The sequence below is a fragment of the Equus przewalskii genome, chromosome 13 (assembly GCF_037783145.1).
Source record: "Equus przewalskii isolate Varuska chromosome 13, EquPr2, whole genome shotgun sequence".
NCBI classification, from domain to species: Eukaryota; Metazoa; Chordata; class Mammalia; order Perissodactyla; family Equidae; genus Equus; species Equus przewalskii.
Genome location: NC_091843.1, coordinates 61558607 through 61585195, shown reverse-complemented (window position 1 = coordinate 61585195; position 26589 = coordinate 61558607). Strand labels below are relative to the sequence as shown.

Sequence of the window (26589 nt, the reverse complement as noted above, 5' to 3'; positions counted from 1 at the left end):
TTGGTGAAGCAATCCTCAAAGTTCTATTTTGGCTTTATCTAATCATTTAATGCACATTCATTGATCTCATTCATATTGAGAAGACATACACCACAACATTCAATATTCACAGAAAATTAATTTTTCTATTTTAAGAGATTACTTCACATAGGCTTAGTGTATGCAGTTAACAGTTACTACAACATACCAAACATTAACTTTACTATCATTTCTGACTCTATTAAAATGTATTTGTAGTTCAGCAATAAGGTATCACCTAATGTGAGATCATTTTTGAGAACAAATTGAAAACTAAGAGGTAATTACTTTCCTTAACTTCATAGTCTCAATATTTTGGACATAGGTATTGCTGGGGAAATAGAATTAAAAACAAAACCGCCTCCTAACCCAGAAATTCTCTCAACAAATGTAACTGAGAAATAAAAGTTATTATTGAACAAACATTAAACCAGAATGTGATGTGCATTACAGGCAATCAGCAAAGAGATTGAAGACAGAAAGAAATTTCACACTTTTATATGGTCAAGCAGATACAACTCATTACATGTTTTCAAGACAATAACTATGTAGTCCGCAAGTTAGACACCTTGACATCATTTGCACAGATAATTCATCTTAACTGCATTTGGTTATTGAGGTGACCATCTGTGTTAGCTAATTAGCTTTATCGAGAGGAAAAACAAAGTTCTCATGTCTTTATGACAGAAAGTAGTTTTGCAACTAGGAGCAATTTGCCCACCAAAAGTTAAGCTCCTACTCTCCCATAGAAACTTGGGAGATAGTTGTACTCTCTTTCTTTTTTTTTTAAATTGTGGTATAATTGACATACAACATTATATTAGTTTCAGGTGTACAACATAATGATTCACTATTTGTATACATTGCAAAATGACGACCACAGTAAGTCTAGTTAACATGGGTCACCATACATAGTTATTTTTTTTTTACTTGTGATGAGGACTCCAGGTCTACTCTTAGCAACTTTTGAACATGTTAATACAGTATTAACAATAGTCACCATGCTGTATATTACATCCCCATGACTTATTTTATGACAAGAATTCGTATTTTTGTCTGTGTAGGGCTGTTTACCATTCTCAAATAAACAACCCTGTTTAGAAAAAAAACACTTATCACTCTTTTTTGCCTCCCACCTAATTCAAAAGTTTTAGAGGGTAAGGTGGAGAGGCGGTTGACTTTAGATTTGCCCTAGGTGAAGAATGTGGTTCAACCAGTGTACAGAATATAATGCCTTAAAAACTTGGCTACAGGAACACACCCTGTAATAGTGACTAATAACAGCTATCATCCTGTTAAAAAGATCGCTTAGTTATCTTTGTTTAGCTCACATTACTCATTTTCCACTAAATTCTTTTGGTGAAGAACGCTTCAGAAACAGCCCTCGCTGGAAGAGGAAACCAATTTGGGTTCTTCAAGCATTCTAGACTTCCGAAGGGGAAAGGACTTACTATAGGGGACCATCACAGGACCTGCTGTACGCTTTTTAACAGCATCCATCACAATTCCAGCATTGAGCGTCTAACCTCGTTTTTAAGGCAGTCTCAGTCACTGGGAATTACAGGAATGAGAACAACACAGTTCCTGCCTTTAAGGCACTCAGAGTCCATTGGAGAAGCCGAAAACCATTCTAAAGGAATCAACGTTAAAGTAGATGCAAATAAAACATACAGGGAAAAGCGACTGATTCTGAGGGTGAAAAGTGCGCATTTGAGGGGGAAGGGGGGCTCCGCAGCCCCAAAGCTGCTTCCGTTCCCTGAGATTTCAGCTCCCGGGATCGCCCAGCACCCCGCGGGCACACTTAACATTTTAATCATGCCTCCGCCCCCACCCTCCGAATTCCTTTCCGGCTGCCGACCCGCAGGGTAGTCCTTTCCAGGCGGCCCCAGCTTATCATCCCCGGCCCGGCCACTTCCCGGCCACGGCCAGGCGAGCCTCCCAAAGTTTCCTGTGACGCCGCCGTCCGCCTGTGGCCCCATCTCGCCCGCACTCCCACCCCGGCAGCCCTGGACACCGGCTGGAGAGGAGCGGGTTACAGGGACGAGGAGAGCAGCGCCAGCAGGACGACCTCGGAACCCCACCCGAGCCGGGGAGCGGGGCCAGAGGGCGGCGGCCGCAGCTCCACGCCTCGCTCCGCCTCGCCCGCAGCCCCCAGTCCGCGCGCGCCCACCGGGCCCGGAGCCTGCGTCCCACCCCTCGGGCGCTCGGGCCAATCAGCCGCGCCCCGCCTCCTGGGAGGTGGTAAAGGAGGGGGTTGGGGGCCAGGCGGCAGCGCCCGCCTTCCGCTCGTGCCCATTGGCTAAGGCCTCGAGGGTGCCCGGAGACCGGAGCGCAGCAGGATTGGCCGCACAGGCTTGTGACAGCGGCGCCCATTGGCTGTGGCGGCCCCCGTGACGCGGGGTGGCGACTGGCTCCCGTGTCTGAGGGGCTCCTGCTTGTCAGGTTCTAGGTAGGTGAGTTTCGCGCCGCCGGCGGCAGGCGCTGTTGCCCGGGGCAACGCCGGGGGAGGGGGGAAGAGGAGGGAAGGCAAGCCGAGAACGGGGGCAACACTCCCTGCCCTCATGGGGGCGCCTGGGACTCAGCCCTGGTTGTGGCGGCTGCGCCGAAGGCTCTTCCTCCGCCCTCAGCCAACTCCCTCCCGCCCCAGGCTGCGGGGTCTCCCGCCCGTCGTGGGCCCGCGGCAGAGCATTCCTGGTTGGGGCTTGGGCCGGGCTGCCCACCCGGTGTGGCGAGGCCCGCCCCTCCCACCAACCCGGGACGGGAGGCTGAGGGGGCGGGTGCCGGCGCGAAAGGGCTGAGGCGGGCGCAACGGCCCCGCCCCGTCGCCGGGTCGGGGGGCTGCGGGGTGTGGGGCGGTGTAGAGGGGACTGTGGGCACCGCCCATCACGCCCGCACCCCTTGCTCACGGTGCGCTTTTCCGCTGGGGCGGCCACCCCAACCCCTAGTTGCGCCCCCGATTGCTCCCCACGTCTGGGGCCCTGCAGCCTCCCTGGACCCGCGCCGTCCGCCCCCGGCTCTTCTCCCCCAAGTCAGCTTCCCCACCTCCCGCTGTTAGTCCGCACCTCCCATCCCTGCTCCTGTCTTGGCCAGAGGTGACCCCCCAAGAGATAGTCGAGAGAGAAACCGTTTTGTGGCTGGTGCAGCCGGGTGGTTTCTGCTCTGTTCTCTCTTTGCCATTTAGGGTTGAGGAGGAGGTGTTCGTAGGCACCTTCGGGACAGCTTTCTGCCTTGGCGTTTCCCTTAGTATTAACTTTCTGAAACCCGCTAATTGGGTTGGTGTTGGCAGGGCGCAAGTTAAGGAGTTAACTGTGAAGTTGTCGCTTTTTACTTTGTACGTTGTGACTTTGATATCTGGTGCTGTGCAATCCCAAATCTAATGATTTATTAAGGCTGGTAGCCTTTCATTTTCCTTTGCCTTATGACTAAAAAAAAAAAGCTTTAATCTTTTTAATTCATAAGAAACTGCGTATATTCATAGCAATCTCGCTGTTACTTTGAGGAAAACTGCTCTAAAAGTGTAGTACCATTTTCCTCTTTCTCCAGATAAAGATGATAAAAAATTTCTCGAGTGGTGTCACTGTATCCAAGAGTGTAATTGAAAAATCAGTAAGAGTAGACCAAAACTATTTTAGTGATTAAAGACTGGAAAATACTTTTCAACCTATGGAATGGGAACAAGATTAAAAAAAAACTATTGCAAAATACAGTTATTTCATTAGTGCAGCGTTGTAGTCGTGGTATACCTGTATAGTCTTTAGGGAGACATGCTCGTGAAGAGCCATACGTTTGTCAGTCAATGCAAAGGAAGGCTGAGCCTGTCTTTTGTAATCCAGGAAATCTCTGCTGGTACTCTTGAGCCAAGGAAGCTATGCTTCCAAAGGTATTGGGCATGTATTGAGAGTACATAGGCATACTTGGATACTTTTTGTCTGTTTGCTTCCATGAAAGACCTGTAGTGACGATCTGCTTGTCTTCTGTGCTGCTGGTTGGCAGCATTAAATATATATAATGTAAACTTATTTAGGTCCTATTAAGGCCACTTCTGTACTCTTCTAAGGTTAATGTCAGTAGTTTGGAAGAAATAATTCAGGCTTTGAGTAGACAAATCACTTTCATTTTTATCTTCACCTGTTATGTAGCTGTGATTCTGGTCTGTGAACTTCTCAAATTTGCTATTTTCTTTGCTCCAGTATTTCATTATGAGAAATTTCAAACAATGCAGAAAAGTTGAATTGTACAGTAACTACCCAACCACCTACACAGCACTAACATTTTCAAGACAGCAATTACATGGTAAATATTAAGGAGCTGAAATGATAAAGTTGGAAAACCAGCATAAATATATATCATACCAAGATATCGTGAGGTGCTTATTTCCATTTATAGATGAAAATAGTGTAGTTTAACTCCATAAGACTATCATAAAGCAATCTTGTGAATGAGTTGAAAGTCATCATCTTTATAAATCAAGGCCCAGATAAGTAAATTGGATTTTGGTAATCAGAAAAAAAGGAAATCTAATGAACTTGTTATACAAATAAAAGTTTTGTTTTAAAATTGGATTCCTGTGTTAATAAATTGTACTTTTGTACTTGATTTTTAAATGAGCATCTTCTTCTGAAGACAGGTCCAAGGAACTTTCAATTATGCAATGTTTTGGTAACGTACTTAATAACTTGGATCAATCTTATGTACATTGTTTTGGAATAAGAATGTATTTTTGTAATGGAAAAAGAAAGCTTACAAATGTGAACTTTTTTTAGTAAAACTATTTCATGGAAAGTGAAGTAATTATCTAGAGAGATTTAAGTCAATATTTTGATAGGGCTCAAAACTATCTTGGGTGTTGTTTCATGGTATTCTAAAGGAATGTTTTAATATAGAACTTCAGTTTATAATAAAAGAATAAGAAATGGATGTAAGTTCACATATATGTATATTATATTGGTAATTTTTCCATACTTAGGAAATTCCTGCACTCTTCCCTAAGTATTTGAATCCTGCCTTTCAGTTTTAGTATACCTTAAATCTATTTTTCATGCTTATTTATATAGCTAATTTCTTAAATATTGAAATTGAGCTATGTCTGAGAATTTATAGATCTTTGGATTGCCTCATTATTATTTTTCCATATCTCATTTAACTTTGGCATGCTTATGTATGGTTAAATTACCACATCACTGAGAGATTAAAGGGAACAAGTAGGTCATAGTTTTGGAAATTTGGACAGAATAAGACGTTTAGATATTGTTTGATCAAAGCTCCAGGTTTTGTTTTCCCCTCTGCCACCTTCCTTCTTTCCTTTTCTTCTTCCTTTCCTATTTTTATTTTTATTATAAAAGTTAAATGCTTTAAAATAAGTTCAGAAAACTGTAGAGAAGAAAAGTCACCAACAATTCCACAATAGTTAATGCTTTGGAAAATAACTGAAACTTTTGTTTCTTCTCTAACACTGTAGGACTCATTGCAATTTTATGGTCTTCATTGCAGTATATCTGCCCTTGCATCTAACCTGGCAGGAGTTCCTGAGCTTGAGACTCAGTTACCCTAAATTAGAAGAGGGCTCCAAGATCTGGGGAAAATGGAAAAGAATAAATAGAGGACAGATTAAAGTCAGAACAAAAGAATGAGACCCAAGCAATTATCCACTTTTTCTTATTTCGTAAGAATAAATATAATCCTAGTTACCTATGTGAAACTGCTGTATGGCTGACGTAGTATGGGGCCTCTCAAGTTTTTTCTCTGAAATTCAAAATGTCTAGGTAAGATGAAGTTTACTTAGTGCCTTTCTACAGAAATTTTTAGATTTCTCTACTTTTGGGATGTTACATATCCAGCTTTTTAAAACTTAATGTCATGTGTGACTTGGAATTGTTTCTTAAATATTCATATATACTTATCAAGTGATGACTAATTTTTATTCTATATATCATCACCACTTACTCTAAGTTTAATATTGTCTCTTCCTTTAGAAGGTTTTAATTAAAAGATTGAAAATTTTAATGTAAGTGTTTCTTTCCAGGTTGAAGGGTGTAGTGAAAGACAATTTATTTGTTTTGAAGACAAATAATCTGGGTTTCAGTGAGAAATCAGGATTTTCCTCTGTGAGATCATGGGCAAGTTACTTCATCTCTTTAAACCATAGTTTCCTCACGTGTAAAATGAGGATGATAAAATTGCCTCACAAGCTTGTTAGGAAGAAGAAATGAAACAATCTAGGTCTGCCTGAATTTAGGAAGTCCTCAATTTTCACAGTTCCTTACATGGTAGCTTTAATTTTATCTCTCCTAATAGCAGTTTATTTTACTGTCCTTAAAGTCTCGAAATTTTAGATTTAGGAAATTAAAATAATGTACATTAAGTTTACTTAAATTGAATGACATTTGCATTTGTGCAAGCAAAGCAAATAATTAGCAGTATCTCAGATTAGCTGTTCTTTTATAGTTCTTTGATTACCATATTTCAGGTCGGGATAATCAGAAATTTACTTTAAATGCTTTGTACCTCAAAATATATCTATTGTCTGAATTCCTGTTATTTTTCTTTCACCTTAGATTATCATTTGTTGTTGGATGGTTTTCCAAAATTCCTTTCCTTTTTAACCACAAGTATTTGCTTACAAGTGGTACAGAAAAGCTAAATGTTACTTTCTTAAATCTCTAACTAGTGTTCCTTCCCACCTTAAACCACATTTACTTTATTATTCTTTTAAATATTTATTTTTCTTCTTCTTCTTCTCCCCAAAGCCCCTAGTACGTAGTTGTATATTTTAGTTGTAGGTCCTTCTGGTTGTGGCGTGTGGGACGCCGCCTCAGCATGGCCTGATGAGCAGTGCCATGTCAGTGCCCAGGATCCAAACTGATGAAACCCTGGGCTGCTGAAGCAGAGTGCTCGAACTTAACCCCTTGGCCACGGGGCTGGCCCCAAACCACATTTACTTAATTTGTTTAAAATTTAAACTTTATTTTCAAGTGGAATAGCACATAAAACTCTTAGTTTTAGCTTCTTGCTGATGTGTATGTTTATTTTTTAGGCGGCAATATTTTATAAATATCTCTATTTTAAAATATGTGTTCTATAAGTATAGTATTCATTTCTTAAAAAACATAACTTGTAGTTTAATGCACAGATCAGCCTATGGTTATTGGGTGTTGTGAAGCAAGCACTGAATTGAGTAAAGAGTTAGGAGTTGAACCAGATAGTAACCAGATAGTCTTTATTGTCTCATATAGCAGTAAAACAAAGATTTTGTAATCTAAGTCGGAGATTCTCAGTATTTTTTCTCATCCAAGTGCAAGATATTTACGTGTGTGACATATTCTAATGTGCAGTTTCCTGGCATGCTCTCTGTAATTCCGTCTTGTCCTTTTCCACTCAGGAAAGTGTCTCAGAATGTAAGTGATTAAGAATGACATCATTATAGGGCTAAACTTGAATCTGCACTGATTTATTGAGGAAAGTGAGTCATTTAAAAATGTATATAACCATTATTAGTAACAAATACTGAGACACACCTTATAGTACTACAGTTGAGACCCGAGTTACTTCCACATTTTCCTGAAATGAATGCCTTTCCACTTTTTCTTATCTGTCTTATAATGCCACAGAAGAAAAGATTACCAGACTAATTTTATGTAATTGACAATGAAGAATACATTTAAAAGTAAGAGTAACTAATAATGAACCTTTAAAAATATTTGAGTAACAGCATCATGGTCTTTATTATAAATAAATTATAAATAAAATAACACTAATTATTGTAGAAAAGTTGAAATTAGTTTTCCAGTATAAATTATTTTACTTTCAGAAAAAGTATTTCCGTAGTGGGACAAATGGTTTTAGGAGAAGGGCAAATACTAGAATATTTATGTTTTAGGTGTTTGGTATATAAAAGTGCTCTTTACATTGCTTCAGTCAGGAAATATCTTTAAAATTACATTGCTGTGAATGAGATTGCTCTTAAATAGCTCATCTTACATGGAAGTATTATGTATAATATGCATTTGGAAGTGAAGAGTTAGGAAAACTATGTTCATTAGACCCTTGACATTAGCAAGTGGTATTTCTTGAAACCTTTGTGAATAACTACCTCTATAAGATAAGGTCAAATTTAATTGAAAAATTTAAGTGATCCTTTCAGACTGTTAATGAGTCTGTAAATAGTCATCAAAGTTGTTAATTTTTTGCTTCTAAAACAAAGGCTGGATGATTTTGCATTACATCATTAGTATACGTACAAAAGTTCTTACTCTTGACTTTTGCATCCTGGGGTTTGTAGAACAAAAGAATATTTCTAGCTTAATCACGAAGCCTGCTGCATTGTCACAAAGTTGAAGAGTTAGTCCTTGGTCACTGTAATGCTTTCTGCTTGCTGCTGTTTCTTGAGTTTGTTTTCTCCTTGGAGTTGAACACTTCTGTAGTTTGTGTCCTTTCTGCTCTCTGAATGTCTTGAGCTTGGGAGGATTTCCCAAGTTTCGCCTGTCGCTTGGTGGGGCTCTTTTTTATTTTATTTATTTTTTATTTTTTGAGGAAGATTAGCCCTGAGCTAACATCTGCTGTCAATCCTCCTCTTTTTGCTGAGGAAGACTGGCCCTGAGCTAACATCCATGCCCATCTTCCTCTACTTTATATGTGGGACGCCTACCACAGCATGGCGTGCCAAGCAGTGCCGTGTCTGCACCCAGGATCCGAATTGGCGAACCCCGGGCCAGTGAAGTGGAACATATGCACTTAACCACTGCGCCACTGGGCCAGCCTGGTGGGGCTCTTTTAATTTCATATTATATAAAGAAAAATGCATTTGACTCTTCTACCAATATTCAGTTTTGGTAACAAATGGGGCAGTAGCCACCCTAGTGGCTATACTACCTCTTACTTCATGAAAATGTGTATACAGTGTTCTGACTTTCTTTAAATTATATTTCCTTCAGAATCACATGCTTTCTATATACATTCTTATATAGGTTAACCATCATTTTAACTTTCATAACGTTTTACAAATTTTGCTTTGATAGGAGCAAAGGGAACATTTTTAAGCATCACCTATATGTTTGTTTCACGATAGAGTCTGTAGAGTATGGTGAACTTTCTAAACTTTCTAATGATGCAGATCCAGTCACCGTTACGTTCATATCCATTCTGAATTTACTCCAAATTTATATATTCTGGTTAAGTACCATCGCTTTGTCAGGCCTCTTTACTTTCTATGTATTGAATAAATTGGCAATAGTAGAGTAATTAAAGGGAACTAAACAATGCACTTGTTTCAGATAATTATTAATGACAAATAATTTGATAGATTGCTATCCCAATTATTTATAAACAATTATGTTGGACAAAGTATAAGAATCTTTACTACATTTGTATACAATAGAAACTTTTTACAAAGCAGGAGGCTGATTTCTTTGTCTTAGCAACATATGTATGTGTAGACATATATAGATATATGTAATATAATTATTTGTTTATGCATAGTCCTTTTTTCTCCCCTCCTTAACATTTCTTTTTGAGGAAGATTATCCCTGAGCTAACATCTGCCACCAATCCTCCTCTTTCTACTGAGGACTAGTGGCCCTCAGCTAACATCTGTGCCCATCTTCCTCTACTTTATATGTGGGATGCCTGCCACAGCATGGCTTGATGAGTGGTGCATAGGTCCATGCCAGGATCCGAACCAGCGAACCCCGGACCGCAAGTGGGAAGCAGAGCACAGGAACTTAACCAGTATGCCACTGGGCCAGCCCCCATGACGACTCTTTAGGTTGGAAAGCTTGTATTTTGTTTTTGATCTAGAACCAATCTTAAATCACATCCTTTATCAAAGGAGACCCAGCTATAAAGTGATACCTGGGATTTGAATTTATGTCTTTCATATGCTAAACGTGAAATAAATACTAATGATAAATGCCTAAATATTGGCATTAGCGGTCCTGGATTTAACAGCAGTTTCAACTATTTGGGAGTAACTTTAAAGCTCCATGTTGAAATATTTGCAGTTTTGCTGAAATGACTTCCTCCTCTTGCAAGTGAGACCCTAAGATATGCACAACCCTAGTTAACTGCTCAGTGTCTGTATCTCACCTTGGCTTTGTTCTCTCTTTGAGGTTGTCTTATATTATAACTTTTGTCAAGTGATAATACCTTATTTCTTTGTAAAAAATTTTCCTGAAAAGGGAAGCCAGCTGCTAGAAGTGGAGAAAAAGTAAAGAGGACTAAGACAGTGGTGGATCTTAGCCAAAAAATAGACATTTTTTAATAAGTTTAAAAATAGAATGTTGAATCCTGTGAGTCTTTGATCTGGATGTGAATCAATCCACCACACCTTCTATGGAAACAAAAGTTGACTTGTGAAAATTTTTACTGAGTGTTCCAGCTCTGTCAAAAATTCTCATGTGTTTTAGACACGTTTCTTGAAAATGTCAGGTATCCTGACAGAAAATGTCAGGATTTATATTCAAATTTATATTCATAAATCCTGTCTGTTCCACTTCCTTTCCCTCCCACCCTCAACAATAATATTTGAAAGAGATTTGACTATTTATTAATAGCTGCTACTTTCTAGAAGTTAATGTAGTACCTGCAAATATCTTAAAATATTGACATAAACAACAGTATCCTCACTTGTAGGATAGTATAGGTGTCCTTTTCTGACATTCACAGTTAATTATAACAGAATATTAGCTAAACCTTGATGATGGCCTCTTTCTAAGGTTCTGGTTTCCTACTTATATTTTTGAGCCTGATTTACCCTGTGACTGGAACTGGCATTCTGGGATTGAAGTGACTTAGCTTAGAGACACTTGCTACTATTTACAGTAATATCATGGTTTTTGAAAGAGGATGAAGATGGTAAAGAAATAGATGTGTCCTCAAGGTAGCTTACATTATAAAAATAATGCAGAATTGTTGTGTGTCACATAAGTGGCAAGTTGTTTCAGGAATGGGACCAAGAGCAGAAAGGTATATGATTCTTCCTTTTTTGGTCATTCAGCAATTGTTAATAGAATGCTCACTCCATGTAAGGACTTAGCTGTGACTACAGATAATTATAAAGTGTAGAGGAGTTTCAGATGGTTTTCCCCAGAGTGTGAGGTAGTAGAAAGAGTGTGATATTAGAACCAGAACTGCCTAGGGTTGAATCTATGCTACCAGTAATTAGTTGTATGAATTAGGCAAATAATTTGATTCTTATAGCTTCAGTTCTTTCATCTGAAAACTGATGGCAGTTTTGTCTGATAACTGGTCAAATACTAGATTTTTTCAATACCCTTCAGTTGCATGAGAGTAAAACTCTACTCATACTAGCTTAGGGCACTGGGAAGAATAGAAGTGGACTCTGTTTAGGCACAGATGTATTCAAGGGCTCCAACAATGGTCTCAGGACACACTCAGTGGCTTTCTCTTGTATCAGATATACTTTCTGGTAGCCCTTCTCCATGTGGAGCTTTCTAATGGCTCCAGGCTTACGTTCTTTCAGTTTAGCAAGCCCAACATAAAAAGAGCTTCTCTTACCCATAGTTTTAGCAAACGTCCTGGAATTACATCTCACTAAATGAATTGGGTCATGTTTCCATCCTTGATCCTGTGGTCAGGGGGATAACATGTGATGATAGGCCGGATCTGGATCAGGTGCTGACTGTTGGAACTGGGAGTAGTCCATGTGGTCAGCTACGTGGACTGGAAGTCAGGATTGGTCAGTCACTGAAAGAAAAAGAGGAAGAGGGGAGCAGATGCTGAGTAAACATAACCAAAAAATATGCACTATAATCCTCCCAATATGCATACATGTCCTCCTTTACACATATACCCTTGAAAAAATGCCTTCATCTAACATAATGCCAATCTTTTATGTACAACTTCCAGTGCAACCTGCCCACCAATAAAGGAAGACAATTCAGAGACTTGTCTAGTTAATTACTGCATCTAACTTTAAATCGAGGGTTTCTGGGTAATTTCTCTCCATTCTGTTTGAATAGATAGCCTTAGAGTCTAGGAACTTATGGTTAAATGATGACTATAACTAATTTTAATAAAACAGTGTTCAGGGATTGAAGGAAAATAGCATAAGGACAGTAAAAACTCTCATTTAGAAAAGAGAAAAAGAGGAAACAACCCATAGAGATTTTCTAATCCATGATATATTCATATTTCGTTGCACAGTGATGGCAAGGACTCTTTGTCCTGGCAGTGGAATATGATTTGTTTTTTGAGGAAGATTAGTCCTGAGCTAACAGCCACTGCCAATCCTCCTCTTTTTGCTGAGGAAGAGTGGCCCTGAGCTAACATCTGTGCCCATCTTTCCCTATTTTATATGTGGGACTCTTGCCACAGCATGGCTCAATAAGCAGTATATAGGTCCGCCCCTGGGATCCGAACTGGTGAAACCCAGGCTGCCGAAGCAGAGTGCATGAACATAACTGCTACACCACCAGGCTGGCCCTGGAATATGATTTTTGATTAGCCAATGTGGCTCTTTCTGGTTCTACCACCTAGGAAGATCTTCTTTGTTCTTTTTACTCCTAGTCACAGCCAAGATGAGTATTGAGAGGAATTCCCTTACTGAAGACTGCCTTAACAGCCTGTTTTCTGTTGATGAAGGGTTGGAGTCCTGGGAACCGTCTTAACCATCCTAGGGGTTGAATAGTAACAAATCTTTGTTAGGAGTTTCTTAGGCAATATAACTTTCTTATAAACTTAGAAAGTTTTTGATTTATTTGCATTTGATCAACTTCTCCCAAGTACCCAAAGCCCAAATACTAGTCCTTGAATCAAATCATTGGCTGGTATGTCTCTAAACAACTTTGCCCATCACTCTAACCCAGTGGTTCTCCAACAGGGGACAATTTTTAACTCGGGACATTTGGCAATGTCTAGAGATATTTTTATTGCCACAAAGTGGGGAGGGACTAAGCTTCTAGTAGGTAGAGCCCAAGGATACTGTTAAACATCCTACAATGCACAGGACAGCTTCCCACAACAAAGAATTTTCCAGTTTAAAATGTCAGCAGTACTGAGATTGAGAAACCATGCAAATCCTAGGCTTCTCAGTTTCCTTCTTGGCCTCTGTCTCTGGGCCATTCAGAGCAAATTCTTGAGGTCACAGTGCACAGATAATTTGTCTTTATTCCCAGGCTGTTTCATAGTGGATGGTTCTTTATATTATGGGTAAATATCTTTGCTAGGATGCTTGAGTAGGTGCCTAGAGCATTAGGCTTTTCCCACCTTTTGTTTTTGTATGGTTAAAGGCTTAATTTTCATTTAGGAATATTTGATTTTCAACTCTGTAAATTGCAAGATTATCAGCCATCTTGGATTTGTAGTGAAAGACTGAAAAGATTTTCCTTTTATTAAGACTGCAATGTGTGCTGCTTTTTTGAAGGACCTTACTGAGGACTGCTATATAGTAGGCAATATACCAACATCCTAACTTTTTTTTTTTTACCGAGTACCCTTTCAGTTACATCTTTAGTAGGTACGTAGTCTGATTTATAAGAGGTGGCAATTTACCAGCTGTTTTGCTTGTTAAGGATTGTTGACTTCTCACCCTACAATAGAGGGATACCAAATTTCCTTCACTTTCTATTATTAATTCAGTCAGTTTCATATTTTGAGCTGTCATTTGTATTACCTGATTTCTGGCTTAAATTTTTATATTTGTCAGGCTTCTTTTGCATGCCAGTAATAGAAACCCAATTAAAAAATCAGTCCTTCCCGTTTAAGTGGCAACTACATTCTTGTTTTTGCTCAGACCTCGAACTTTGACCTTGTCCTCCACTCTTTTTCTTTCATTTCTCCCACACAGTCTTTCAGTATATTCTGTTGGCTTCAAAATGTATCTGAAATCTGGCCAGTTCTCATCACCTCTACTTGGGTCACTCTGGTTCAACACCATCCTCTTTCTCTTTCTAAGCCCTAACAAGTCTCCCTGCTACTACTGTTGCCCTCAGAAAATTAGTGTCATCCTTTTGAAAAGTAAGAGATCACATCACTTCTTTCTCAGAATCTTTCAGTGGCTTCCCATCTAACTCAGAGTACAAGTTCAAGACCTTAAAATGAGCTAGTTTTGTGGTCCTGCTCTCCCTCCCTCATGCAGGATCTTTCTCCGAACTCAGATTTTACTATTGTCTCCACCACTCACTCCACGCAGGCCTCCTTGCTCTTCCTTAAATAGATATTTTGCACTTACTTTTCCTCTGGCCTGGAATACCTTTCTCCAGATATCCATTCAACTCACTTCCGTATATCCTTTAGGTCCTTGCTCACATATCACTTCATCTGTAAGATCTTTGATCACCTAACAAAAACTTGAAGTCTCCTCCCTCCCCCATACTTATTTCCTTTTCCTACTTTTTCTTTCTTTATAGCCCTTACCATCACTTAGCACTGTGGATTTTACTTATTTATTTTGTAGTTTGTTTCCAGTCTCTAGAATATAATCTCCATAAGGGCAGAAATTTTTCTCTTTTGTTGTATAGGAAAATGCGTGGCACATAGTTCAGTAGTCTCTCAGCAAATATTTGTTGAATGAATTAATAAATAAGAAAAAATAATTATTGGCTCACGTAACTGTTAAGTCTGAAACACTGACAGGATTGAGAATAAATACCCTGTAGAGGGAGAGAGATTACTCATTAAGCAAATCTTCTCCAGAGGAGAGGGGGGAAGTGTCTTTAGGTTTACCTTACAATATAAGTAAATGTAAGTGAAAAATATAAAACAACATAAGAAATGTAAGTTAAAAGAAAAATCTTCCAGTGAAGGGAAGGAGAGGGCTTTATTTCTCCAAAGCTCATTGGAGGCTTCTGTATTTAGGGAGACACTATCTCTAGCTTCCAAGTCTGTCTGTTGTGAAAATGTCCTTGTAGTACGTTTTGCGCAGAAGGCTTTGACTATGTAGGAATGTGAGAAATCCAGAGAGAATTGTCCTATAGCAATTCTAAATTCCAGCAGCTACATCTGTTCACACCTGAATTCAGGTGTGATTAGATCTAGGGACAAAATGTTTTCAGAGTTTTCTTCATGTCTCTTTTCATCTCTTGGCTATTCTTTTCTCTGGCTTGGCTCATTGTCAAGTAGGTACTTGTCATGTTCTTTCAGTTTAGCAACCTCAGCTGAAAGAGAACTTTCCTTTCTAATTAGTTCCTGCAAAAATTTTGGAAATGAGTCTTATTGGTCCAATGGGTCACACATACCCATTCCTGAACTTCTGCTTGGGGGAGAGAATATGCTGATTTTCCAGACTTGGGTCATTCACCTATTCTGGGAACTTCATGCTTATTCCAGGAACTTGAGAGTGGGAATGACTAGTGCCACCTAAACTACATGGATTGAGAATAAGAGGAGAGTAGTTCAACAGAAGAAAATTGAGATGCTGCTACTGAAAGAAGGAGAGTAAAAAACAACACAGGTCTATTGCTTACATACACATGCAGCTCATGCATTGCATTTGATCAACTTCTCCCAAGTACCCAAAGCCCAAATCCTAGTCTTTGAATCAATCCATTGCCTGGTCTGTAAATAACTTTGCCCATCACTCTAACCCAGTGGTTCTCCAACAGGGGGCAATTTTTGCCTCAGGGAACATTTGGCAATGTCTTTATACTATGGGTAAATTTAAAAAATGTCTGGAGACATTAAAAAAAACCCAACTTAGAATCTTACTATATATAGGCATTCCTGCCTCATCTATTTTTTACCTAACATCACATCATGAACAAGAAATTTTCTTTGAAAACATGATTTTAAATGGATGTAAAATTATATTTAAAATCATTGCTTAATTTTGGATATTTGGTTTATCAGGATAAGGATATTATTTATTAGAGAAGTAGGAGGAGCAGAGGTGATAAAGAGAAGTAGGGCCAGGACAAGGGTGAGGCAAGAGAGATGCCTAGGACACAAAATTTAAGACAGTACTCATTTTTAGGGTCATACAGCTGCAGGGTGGCGCTTGCCTGACCCCAAAAGTGAACGTCCTGTAAATTTTGGGCCCTAAGCACCTCTCTCACCTCACCCTAGTCCTAGTCTTGAAGAGAAGCACATTTAGGGAATAGGAATTGTGTTTGTCTGAGTGCGAGTTAGAGATGGTAGCATGTGTAGTTGGAGAAGTTGGCGGGGAGGATTAAGGTACTCTAGAAGGTACTTCTTATACATTGTCACCTTGTCTGTAGAAACCTTTACTGAGTTCTGGTAAGGGTCATAATATCTTTGAAGTAACACAAGGAATATAATTTTTATTCATAGGTTTATGGTAGTTTGAACAAAGAAATGTTCCATTTAGAAATGCTACCAAGGAAGTTGTTACTTATTTATTTATTTATTTTTTTAAGATTTTTTTATTTTTTCCTTTTTCTCCCCAAAGCCCCCCCCGGTACATAGTTGTGTATTCTTCGTTGTGGGTTCTTCTAGTTGTGGCACGTGGGACGCCGCCTCAGCGTGGTCCGACGAGCAGCACCATGTCCGCGCCCAGGACTCGAACCAACGAAACACTGGGCCGCCTGCTGCGGAGCGCGCGAACTTAACCACTCGGCCACGGGGCCAGCCCCAGTTGTTACTTATTTTTAGCCCAAATTATTTCAGTATCAAGTGGAAAAATACTGGTTTTTCTGACTGAAAAATAAAAGCTATAGAATAGACGAGTTGGAGAGTGATACATAAATAACACATGGGTGCTTTGACTAGCTTCCTTGAGCAAGACACTTGACATTGCTCAATGTTGGGCATGGAATCCCAGTTGAATAGTTGTTTTTCTTGTACTTAGGTCTTTGAAAGTGACTTTCTATATCACAGTGAGAGACCAGATTGTAGATAACTCTCACTCTTTTTGCTGATAGAGAGAGGCTAAAAAAATTTCAAATTAAATGAATTGTCCTGTAATTTTGGGGTCTGTCTTTGTAGTGGGATTAGGTGGCATATATAATGTGTACATTTAGATATGTACTCACTACATTTTGTTCCTCGAAAATCTTTTTAAGTAATGCTATTTACTGTGCTAAGTCTTGGTGTTTTAATTGAAGATACTCTATGGAAAGCAGTATAAAAGAGAAGTGATGATTAAAATTTTCATATTTAATTATCATCTTAAGTCATAAATTTTATCATTTAATGTAATGACTCTTGTCAAAGCCTTTCTTTACACCAAAGTGTACAAATCAGAGAAAGCTGTAATTCACCTTAGAATTTCATGCATTCAGCAATCACTTGTTTGATGGCTATGATGTTCCAGGTATTGTGTAGGATGCTGGCTATGTTAAGATAATAATACCAGTCCTCAGTCATGTCGCAGTTTAGTGGAAGAAGAGGGATGTAACAGTACTTTCACTATATGTAGATTAGATTTCCAGCTCATTCTAGCATTGAGAACCTTGCCAAATGTAAAAGAGAATAAAATGCTGGTCTGGGGGCAAAAAAGGAACCCTTTGCCCCCAAGCTTAGAAGAGTGGCAGACTGATAAGGTATTCCTGACCCACTGTGTTTGGTCAGTTTCCTGGCCAGAAGGAAAGGAGTAATCTTATTGGTAACATCTATGAAATGTCCTCTGATTCATGTGAAAGTCAAGGAAGTAGGGGGAAATGACAGGAAACAGAAGAGGCAAACAAAAACAAGGAGCTAGAAAGAAGGAAGAGCTGATTATAAACCCAGAATTTGGAATTGGAAATGTGAGGGCGTGAGGCAAAAAATGAGAAACCATGACAGGGCTGTAAACTGCATGTATTGACAACAGTGATGAAGAAAAGAGCCAGTGGCCAAGAAACATCTTAGAAATTCTCTTAGTTTCAAGGATTGAGAGGATGGCCGATGCAAGAGTCATGCTTTGGCATTTTAAAGCATGTTAGATAAAGTGTGTGTTTGCCGGGAGAATCCTTCCAAAAGCTTCCCAGCCTTTGAACAAGTCGTTCTTACATAATTACTTCTGTAGGCTGTAATATTTTACAAGTGTAGTCACTTGCTGCTTCTGATGTGCTTCAAGCTTGAAGTAGTTTTATGCTGTGAAAAAGGAGAAAAGCATTAATTACCTCTTCAAAACTGAGGGAATAGGTTACGGGAGAAGGTGAAATACTTTACTCATTGGGAAAGTCGTGGAAAGAAAGGGGAGAGAGTAAGCAGGGGATAAACACGTTGGGTAAGTATAGCATTTGTATTCTTTTTTTTTGTTGTTGAGGAAGACTGGCTCTGAGCTAGCATCTGTTGCCAATCTTCCTCTTTTTTTGCTTGAGGAAGATTGTTGCTGAGCTAACATCTGTGGCAGTCTTCCTCTATTTTTTGTACATGGGATGCCACTACAACATGACTTGATGAGTGGTGCATAGGTCTGCACCTGGGATCCAAAACCACGAACCCTGGGCCTCCGAAGCAGAGTGTGCAAACTTAACCACGATGCCCCTGGGCTGGCCCCAGCGTTCATATTCTTAACGTGGTGAACGTGATGAACTGCCACATTTGACTTCCAGTAGTAGCCTACTATCCTCCATGTGTCCATTTTTTCCTTTTTCTCTGTAGTGAACAGTTCTGACTCCTTGAATTTCTTCTTGCAGCTCATGTTTTCTGGCTAGACCTATGATCATTCCCGTGAGACTTCACTGCACGTTTTCTCAAGTGTCTTCCTCATCTCTAATGTGTAATCCTTCAACATGGACCTGCTACTTTAGCTAAGATATGACCATCAATGAATAGTAGTAAGGTAGGATTAATTTACTCTTCTTAGTAAATTACTTAAAAAAAAATATATTTTTTTCCTCTGAAACTGAAATAGTTTTAACTTGTCTTGATTTTGGTGTTTATGTTAGGTTATTCTCCTGCCTAGGCAGGCTCCAATCATTTTATATTTGTGTTATTTATTTTTTGCTTGTCATTTATCCTACTGAATTCTGTCTTATTTCTGATGTAATTATTATTTTTTTCAACTAACACTTACAATCAGCAGAATTCCTATCCATATCTCTTTTCCAACCTGTGTGTCCACTGGTCCTATATTTTCAAGTGCCTGGCACCAAACTGAGTATATCTTATTTTTCATCTCAAGTGCTTGCTTCTCCTGGTTTCTGTATTTCTGTTAATAGCATTATTAGTCCATTGTCTAATATAGTCATATATTCATTTACTATTTTATTCATTTACTTGATGCACATTGATAGGCTTCTGTTAAGTATTAGGCAGTTTGCTGCTTCTGAGGATATAATAATGAATAAGGGATATCCCATCCTTATAGCTTATGTTTTTGAGGGGAGGGACAGCTTTTAAAAGAACCAGACAAAATAATTATGAATTGTAATAATTTTGTGTGTGTGTGTGTGTGAGGAAGATTCGCCCTGAACTAACACTTGTTGACAATAATTATGAATTGTAATAATTTTGTGTGTGTGTGTGTGAGGAAGATTCGCCCTGAACTAACACTTGTTCCTCTTTTTGCTTGAGAAAAATTGTCACTGAGCTAACATCTGTGCCAGTCTTCCTCTGTTTTGTGTGGGATGCTGCCACAGCGTGGCTTGATGAAGTGGTGCCAGGTCTGTGCCCTGGATGTGAACCTGCGAATCCAGGGCTGCTGAAGCGGAGCACGTGCACCCAACGACTACATCACTAGGCCGGCCCCTGTAATAAATTTTTTGAAGGAAAGCAAAAAAGCAGATAATTTGGAGATAAGGAGTTGGGAGCTACTTTAGATAGGTGATCACAAAGGGCTCCTCTAAGGAGTTGATATTTAAGATGAAGCCTGTGTATGAGAAGGAGCTATTTCAAGAGTGGGTGGTGTGGGTGTGTGTAGTGTTTTTGGTGGGGAAAGCATTTTCATTAGAAGGTATAGTGGTATGAAATAAGTCAGGCAGAGAAGACAAATACTGTATGGTCTCACTTAAATGTGGAATCTTAAAAAAGCTGACCTCATAGAAATAGTAGGACGGTGGTTGCCAGGGGCTGGGGAGTGGGGGAAATGGGAGATGTTGGTCAAAGGTACAAACTTCAGCTATAAGAGGAATAAGTTCTGGGGATCTAACGCACAGCATGGTGACTATAATTAATAATACTGTATTATATACTTGAAAGTTGTTAAGGCAGTAGATGTTAAATCTGGACACACACACACACACACACACACACACACACGCACACACACACACAATAGTAATTATGTGAAGGAATGGAGAGGTTAACTAGCCTTATTGTGGTAATCATTTTGCAATATATACATGTATCTAATTATCACATTGTACACCTTAAACTTACATATGTTATATATCAATAGCATATCAATAAAGCTGGCAGGAAAAAAAAGGAATAGTGGGTACAAAGATTGAAGGAGGAAAGAGCTTGGTGAGTTTGAGGAACAAAAGCCTCAGTGTGGCTGACTTAGTGAGAGAGAGAGGCAGAGATGGGTAGGAACAGGTTATAGAAATGTGCAGGGCTTTGAAGAGTTTGGCAAGAAGTTTGTATTTTAGTCTAAATGATATCATCATTTTAGCTGTTGTGTGAGGAATGGACTGGCTGAGGTGCAAGTGAGAGCTGGCAGTTTTAGGAGCTGAGGTGAGAGAGAGTGGCGGCCTGACAAGGTGCTAGCAAGAAGAGAGAGAGGGATGGATTTAAGATACTTTTTTTTTGATTTGTGGGACTTGTGGATAGTTTGGATGAGGAAAGAGAGAACATACTCAAGGATGACTTCAGGATTTTTGGGTTTTGAGCAGCTGGGTGGATGCTGGCATCATGTGCAGAAACTTTTTAGACAACTCTCTTTCTCATTATGTCAAGTATTGGTTATTTCACCAATAGGGAAATTAATTATAATGCTAGAAGTAATGTTAGTGCTGGAAATAAAAACATCTGGCAAATTTGTGATAGGTACTAGTTAATATTTTTTTGCTTTTCTCCCTGAAATTTAGCTATATGCTTTTAATTAATTATGAATTTAATTTTATTTAACTTCAGGATCTTTCTGGAAGTGAAAATAACTGACTATACTTTTATACTGGATTTTAAGGCTTATCCCCTATTCTCTCTTTTTAAAAGAGATGAGTCTTAAAATTTTAAACCCGTCTGAAATCTTCCCAGACTGTTACCCAAAGTTCTGATATATGATATTTTTTTGCAGATTCAGGAGCATCCTAAGCTCACTTAAAGCATTCAGCTGTCAGACTTTTAGGAGGTTCATTTATCTTTTTGTTTTTGTGGCTTCATCAGAGCATATTTATGTTCAGCCTCTTCGAATTGATATTTTAGGTGCAAACTGAAATTGAATAGATATTAAAATAAATCTTTCCAGTTCTGTTACTTATTTCTTCTAAGTTAATTGGTAGTCCTGTCTTTCTTTTGTTTTTTCGCTGAAGAATTTCTAAGATGTTTTCTCAAAAGAGAGGAGTTAATATTTATTGTTTGTGCTCTATGTGACAGGCCTTTGGCTAGCTGTTTTAAACACTTCATTTAATTTTATCCTTACAACAGTCCGATGAGTTTTTCCACTTTGCATATTGTTCTCTTTTGAGTTTTAGAACTGATTAGAAGTAGTAGAATAATGGGATTTATAGCTGGAAAGAACCTTACAGATCATCCACTTCCTCCTCCTTCAGCTGAGGCCCGGAGAGCTTCTGTGACCTGTGCAAGATCACACAGCTGGTTTTCTTTTAGTAAGCTGGCCTCCTCCCGTGCTTTCTATCTTTCCACTCCTTCAACATTTCATTTTGAAAATGTTGAGTGCTACAGAAAAATAGAAAATACAGGGCAATGAAAACCCATACTATCTTTCATCTGTATTCACTCACTGTTAACATTTTGCTACATTTTCTCTCTCTTTATATATTTATATATTTTTAAAACCATTTGAAACTATATTAAAGAGATCATGATAATATGAATGTTTTTGCATGCATATCCTAAGAGCATGGATAGTTTCCTTGATGATCATAATATCAATATCACATATAAGAAAATTAATGGCAATTTAAGAGTATGTTTAATATAATGGTCCATATTCACATCTCCCCAATTGTCCCTAAATGTTTTTTTTTTGAGTTTTTTGGACCCAAGATTCATGCATTGCATTTGATTCTTATGTCTCTTTATTCTCTTTTAATCTTGAACAGTCCCTCTTTTTGTTTTTCATGATCTATATTTTCTTTTAAGAGATATAGGTTGTATATACTTAATGTCTCTCTTGAGAATTTCCTGGTTTCTTAGAATATTATTCATTCAAAACTTATTTGCAATTCTCTGAGGTTGCTGGAGATAAAGTTGTTTATTCCAAGCTTTTTAAGAAAAACATCATTCCAACTGTAGGTATACATTGGCTGAGGTTTTTACATTTAGTTGCATTAAGTTAAAGTTAAGAAAACTGGGAGGTTTACGTTGCGTTTGATCCACTGGCACTAGTCAGCCATTGAAATTCATTTAAAACAACAGAAGTCTGCAGGAGTTCCTCCTCCACCCACCGTTACCCATCCCTACCTTCTAACCAGTTGGTTATACCTAGGAATATATATCTAGACTCTGGACATTATAAAGCAGTAGCAGTCTAAGCCTTCATCTTTGAAAAATGCTCAGTTTCAAGTGGGAAGTAGATAAATGCAAATGATAAATAAACAAGTTACTAGAGACCACCAGAGCTAGGCACAATGAGAAAAGATTTAAGTACCTGCTCTCTCTGGTACTTATGTAGAGCTGGCATTCTGTGAGTGTTCTCTTTCTTCCTGCTTTGCATGTTTTTGAGTTTCACAGATTTGGTGGGTTTTCTTTAAGAATTATATGGCATTTAGGAACAACTGGAATTTGAGGGGAGGGAATAGGAGGTAACTTTTAAGCAGTATTTTCAAAGAGAGGAGAATCATATTTTGGTTGAGTGGAAAGGAAAAAAGTGTTAATGAGGAAGGGACTACTCTAAGTGGGTTAGTGAGGTCTGTGAAGCCTTTTCCTTCCTTTTGCTCCAGCCTGCATTAGATTATACTTTTCTTGTGCTCTTACTACTCTTTGCGCAGGGATTCCTTATAGCAATTATTGTTACATCTTAGTACTGCTTCTCCTCTAATAAGCTCCCTGAGGCTGTGACCAGTACTTTTTATCTCTGTATACATAGGACTTCACTCAGTCCCTGGCATATTGTAGACAGTTAATAAGTACTTATTAGATGAATGAATGAATGAATGAATGAATGAAAGGCTTTAGTAAGACATAGAGCAGAAAGACAAAGATTCCTTTGCTGTGCAACCACAGTAATGGTAAGACCTGTGACTCGACCAATTCATTATTGAGGTGCTCAGTTAGAGCTAGAATTGGTTCAGGAGCCCAGGATATAGAACAGGGATGAAATTGTTCGGTGGAAACCAGAAGCATTCTGTGAGTGGGAATACAATTGGAAGATTTTTCAGAGAAGTAATGATCATGATATAAGTACCTTTGTCATTTTCTAAATAAAAATAAATCAAATATATAAGGAGAAATAATTTTTAATGCATTCCATCTGTGAAATTTGATTTTTACCTTCATAACCCTCAGCCTTAAAAAAAAACTTGTGGGGAATCTTTTTTTAATATATTTTTTAAATTACAGAACAAATACCTGCTTTTTATAAAAATGTAAACTAGAGATACATAAAATGGAAAGTGACATTCTTCCTACTATTCCAAGTCTCACTTTCAGGAGATAGCTAATGTTAAAAGTTTGATATATATCAATTTGGACTTTTACAATATATTCAAAAACACATTGCTTATGTTTTTATAGTTTGTAAAATAGGACCATTTGATGTACATGTTCTGAAATATGCTTTTCCTGCTTATTCTTTGATTTCTACTTATGCTCCATGTACTTCCAAAATTTGTGGGATGTACAAGAGGACAGAATCACTAGCAGAGAATAATAGTCAAAAAAACCAGAGTAAATAAATGTATGAGGAAGATAAAATTTTAAAAATTTAGGCTGAGAAAAATACCTGCTAGTTTTTATTAGTATAATTGCTATCTATTAATTTAGAAGTACCTTTGTTTTGACTTGTTTAATCTGTATGAAATTATAAAAGTGATCTTTTTTCATATGATGCATTGTAGAATAAATGAATGAGATAATTAGAGTAAAACTTTAAGACTTTTTGAGTGCATCTATGTGTATATGCCTATATGCCGACATTAGGTGAGAAACATGAGATATAATCATGAATAGGACATTGTCATTACCGAGTATTATGATATCAAAGAGCAGAGGCAGAGGATGCTGCCTGGAGAAGGTCACGTGAGCACAATCTTGAAATACTAGTAAGAGTTAGCCAAGCTTTTAAAAAAAGGGGGCTAAGAGGAGTCAACAAGGATTCAGAGTCAGAATCAGAGTTGGAGGTTGTTAGTACAAGTGCAGTAGAAACACAGAAAATCTGGGGAAGTCATTTGATTCAGTATGTGTAGGGAAAGAAGTAGGGGTCTGTATGTTGCAGTTTGCCTGGGATAGTGCAGGTTTACACTTGTTGTCGTGGCATAATAAAGAGTAGCACCTCATTTCACTCAGAAAAGTATCCTAGTTCTGGATGATAAGTGGCCTGTTCACCCTAGATGGGAGAGAATATAGGGGAAGCTAATAAATTTTAGGGAAAATAATTTGATTGGTGGAGATCTCTTGGAGGTCAGAGAGTAGGTATAGCAGCAGTTAAGACTTGAGAGAGACAGAATGTAGTAGGTTGTAGCCTAAAACTAGAATATTAATGTTTACCATTGCAGAGATCAAGCAGTTTTGGATTCAGGCTGTGGGCAGTAGCAGTGGGCACTTGAAATGGAGTTGGATCAAATGGGTCTTTGGAGAAGACTACAGACCTTAAAACCTCCATGGGTGAAGTTAAGAGTTGAACTAGAGAATAAGATTTTGGGGCAAGTGGAGATTGAGGGGCAGATTTGGAGACAAATAACAGCTAGGTGGGGTAATCACAATAGTCAAGACTTGAGAACAATCCAAGTGCCCATGGACCGATGATTGGATAAAGATGATGTGGCATAGATATACAATGGTATACTACTCAGCCATAAAAAAGACAAAATCATCCCATTTGCAACAACATGGGTGGACCTGGAAGGAATTATGCTAAGCAAAATAAGCCAGACTGAGAAAGACAAACACCAGATGATTTCACTCATATGTGGAATATAAACAATCACATGGACAAAGAAAACAGTTCAGTGGTTACCAGGGGAAGGGAGTGGTGGGTGGGCACGGGGTGGAGGGGGGCACTTATGTGGTGACAGACAAGAAATAATGTACAACTGAAATTGCACAATGATGTAAACTATTATGAACTCAAATTTTTAAAAAAAGAGCTTAAAAAAGAAAGCAGGTGTTACCGTACTTACATCAGACAAAGCAGACTTCAAGGTAAAAAAGACAATGAGAGATGAGGAGCAGGTTAAAATGAGAAAAAGGACATTCCACCATGAAGACATAACACTTGTGCATATATATGCACCTAACACACAAGCACCAAAGTATACAAAACAACTATTAACAGACCTAAAGGGAGAAATTGACAGCAACACAATAATCTTAGGGGAACTCAACACTCCACTTAAATCAATGGATAGATTATCCAGACAGAAAGTCAACAAGGAAATAGTGGCCTTAAATGAAATACTAGACCAGATGGACTTAATAGAGAGCTATGTAGAACATTCCATCCAAAAACTGCAGAATACACATTCTTCTCAAGTGGACATGGAACATTCTGAAAGATAGACCATATGTATATAAATATATTTTTATATATCATGTATTATATATAATACATGTTAATAAGTAAATATTTAAATATTAAAAAATATATATTATAATTATATAAATGTATATAATTATATTTATATTTTATATCATATACATATTATATATAAAATATATAAAATATGTAAATTTTTGGGAAGTTCTCAGCTATTATTTGAGTAAGTTTTCTGCTCCTTTCTTCCTCTCTTCTCTCTTTGGAATACCTATAATCCTTATGTTGGTTTTCCTAATTGAGTCAGATATTTCTTGAATAATTTCTTCATTTTTAAAAAATCTTAATTCTCTCTATCTCCTCCTCCAGCTGAAGCGTTTATGTATTTCTTTACTCTAAAGCACTAATTATGTCCTCCATAACATCAGCTATATTTTTTATGGTTTCTACCTTATTTTTTATCTCATTAATTGTGTTCTTCATCTCCAGAATTTCTGTTTGGTTTTCTTTTTAAAGCTTCAATCTCTTTGGTGAAGTATTCCCTTTGCTTATTAATTTTATTCCTAAGTGCGTTGAGCTGTCTTTCTGAGTTTTCTTGTAAGTTGTTGAATTACTTTATGACAACTATTTTGAATTCTCTGTCATTTATTATTTTTTTAATTAAAAAATTCTTTTTGTGAGGAAGATAGACCCTCAGTTAACATCTGTTGCCAATCTTCCTCTTTTTGCTTGAGGAAGATTGTCCCTGAGCTAATATCTGTGCCAGCGTTCCTCCGTGCTTATGTGGAACACTGCCACAGCATGGCTTAATGAGCAGTGCATAGGTCTGCACCTGGGATCTGAACCTGTGAACCCCAGGCCGCTGAAGTGGAGCATGTGTTCTTAACCACTGTGCCACTGGACCAGCCCATCTGTTG

General features: G+C 38.3%; 1 protein-coding gene across 31 annotated transcripts in view; it reads left to right on the top strand.

Moving 5' to 3' along the window:
• The first annotated feature begins 1847 nt into the window (after positions 1-1847).
• The window catches only part of FER (FER tyrosine kinase), a 439939-nt gene continuing 415197 nt past the window's right edge, over positions 1848-26589 (top strand). For 8 of the 31 annotated variants that reach the window (XR_011525229.1, XR_011525226.1, XR_011525214.1 and 5 more), the window contains exons 1-2: positions 1848-2467; positions 18552-18697. The gene's annotated coding sequence lies outside the window, so the exon portion shown is untranslated. Of the gene's footprint in view, positions 2472-9648; positions 9779-18551; positions 18698-26589 lie in introns of those variants that run through there. The other 23 variants (XR_011525213.1, XR_011525225.1, XR_011525217.1 and 20 more) reach the window with 9 other exon arrangements.